This window comes from Microtus ochrogaster, unplaced genomic scaffold (genome assembly GCF_000317375.1).
Source record: "Microtus ochrogaster isolate Prairie Vole_2 unplaced genomic scaffold, MicOch1.0 UNK37, whole genome shotgun sequence".
NCBI lineage: Eukaryota > Metazoa > Chordata > Mammalia > Rodentia > Cricetidae > Microtus > Microtus ochrogaster.
The window spans coordinates 1,459,833-1,462,588 of record NW_004949135.1 but is presented as its reverse complement, the minus strand read 5'-3'; positions in this window follow the sequence as shown (position 1 = coordinate 1,462,588).

Genomic DNA, 2,756 nt, shown 5'->3' with positions numbered 1-2,756 from the left:
CCCATTCATTCAGGTTCTCGGATCACAGGTCCAGCAGACAAAATCTGCACAGGTCAGCAAAAGCCAACACTAGAAAGTAAGGAAATTCTGGAAAGAATAAACTCAACCAGGAAAGCCCTAACATTTGTGTTGTTTACTTTGTTTGGTTTTTAGAGACAAAGTCTTGCCATATAACCTTGGCTTGCCTGAAACTCTCTATGCAATGAAAATCTGCCCATATTTTTGGCTGGTCCACAAGCTGAATACATGGGTCAGATGCCTAACAAGAATTAGGCAAAGGAAGAAAGAAAGAAAGAAAGAAAGAAAGAGAGAGAGAGAGAGAGAGAGAGAGAGAGAGAGAGAGAGAGAAAGAAAGAAAGAAAGAAAGAAAGAAAGAAAGAAAGAAAGAAAGAAAGAAAGAGTGAACTAAACATGGTTGATTGTTGTTTGCTTGGATTGTCTTCAATAAAGGAACTCTGGGGAGAGAAAGAGGTCCTGGTGCAGTTTTCAGTAGCCTTAGCAACCTAATGAAATCACAAATTTCCTCTCTGCTCATCAACTTGGGTGTCCCTTCACTGAGAACATTTTTTTGTGGATTGTATCAGCATCTTTCTTAATCCCTGACTTTTATACATACGTCAATGTAAGCATTGAAACTCAGGGGCCACAAAAATAGCTGCTATGTCCTGAACATGGTTATCATTCCCAGTACAAAGAGACCAGGGGTTCTTGGGTAGGAAACAGAAGAATTGGGTCAAAGACACATTGACCTAAGTTCATCTAAGTGTCCCCTTAGAACTAAAGACTGCTTCCCCTGCCCGGCCCATACGCATGCTGGGAGGGGAAGAGTCCCATCAGCATCTGGCCAGGGCTTAGGGTACAGATCCTAGCAACAGGGGCTCATTCTTCCCTCTTATCTCCCTTTCTTTCTCATAGAAAGAGCCTGTCTCCAGTGTAGACATGGGGTGGCAACGCTTTTGGAACTAAAAACACTCCCTGACACTTAATTTGAACTGAGATATCTCAGAACTTTTAATCAAATGTTTGTTTTTTTTAGCTCCCAGGTCTTTGATTTGGGATTGACCTTGCTCTCATGGTGTCCAGGGCCATAGGTATCTTTGATTTGTTACTCCCAGATTTGCATAATTTACTTATTTTTCTTTAACCTTTGCCCAATTTCTCCTTATTAGAAAAGACTTTGCTTTTTTTTTTAAATTGTAGTAAAATTCACATAAACCATATTTTCCCCCTTAGCCATTTTCATCATGTAATATAACTGTGAAGAGCAGTAGGGTGAACTATAAGGTTATTGGCAATTAGGATGTCCACACATAATGTGCCTTTTGAATGTGCTCAGTTTATTGACACCAAAAGCCCTTTCAATACCATGCTGTTATAATGATTGCAGTAATATCAAGCTAGGCCATGATGGCACATGCCTTTAATCCCAACACTCAGAAGACAGAGGTAGGCTCATCTCTGAGTTCGAGGCCAGCCTACTCTATAGAGTGAGTTTCAGGACAGCCAGGGAAACACTGTAAGACCCTATCTAGAAAAACAAAAGACAGAATAAAACAAAACAATTTTATAGTTAAAAGACACCCCCCCCCAACACACATACACACGTGTGAAACAGTAGACGGGAAATTCCATTGGGGAATCCTCTCTCATGAAGGCGCTTCAAGAGTGAGCTCGACTCTTATCCCTCTGGAAGTGCTTCTGTGGCAGGTCAGGAGGACAACAGGAAGGATACCACTGTTGGAAGTTCCAGAAGGTTCTTGAGTGCTACAGACACTTTATAGTGCTGACAGGCAGGCATGTGTGAACTCAACAATGGTGCCAGAAACTCAATAGTCGCTTGAGCCAAGGTTATACATAGTGGCCAGTCTCAAAGTCCCTTTAGCTATGGGGATCAGCACAGAGACTCGAGGTGCCTGTGTCTCAAGAGCACTGCTGTGCAATCCTGGCATTGCCTCCAAATTTCCACTTTGGTCTTTTGTTTTTGTTGTTCCAGGGGACATCAGCTTTACACAACCTGGATTTATAACTTAGGGTTGGTACACTAACATCTCAGAGCCACCTTGGGATTGTATTAGAGCCTGCCTTAGGCTTGGCTCATATTGGACTTGCTTTGTGACTGGCTCCTTACCTTGTAAACATTACATTATTCCAAGTTACACAAAGTGGTCTCTTATGTTCCTAACGATAACCCTACTAAGTGCCTTCACAGTATTGTATAACTGCCACCACTGTCCATCTCTAGGTCCCCACTCCTCCAGAATTCTCCTTTTCTTGAAAATTTAAATCTCTAGGTAGTTGGGTTGTAGTAAGAATTCTAATTGATCTTAATAAATAAAACCTGGAGTCAGATATTAGGGAATGAAAGCTGAAGGATCAGGGAAGCAGTGTGATCAGCCACTAGAAAGACCTGTTACCTTTACCAATGCTCAGATCGAAGGGGTGATCCTGTCCTCAGACTACCTCCTCACACTGCATCCTCAGACTGTGAAGGCCATTCTCAGATTGCATCCTCAGATTGCATTGAGCTCCCTGTCTCCTCCTGCCTTGTATTCCTCTCTCCGCCCAGCCATATCGCTCCTGTCTCCACCTCCCCAGTGCTGAGATTAAAGGCGTGGGATCCCAAGTGCTGGGATCACCTTTGTATGAGCTCTGTTTCACTTTTAGACAAATTCTTTCTCATATAGCCCAGGGTGCCTTAAACTAACAGAGATCTCAGCCTCTGTCTTTCAAACCCTGGTATTCAAGGTGTGTGCCAC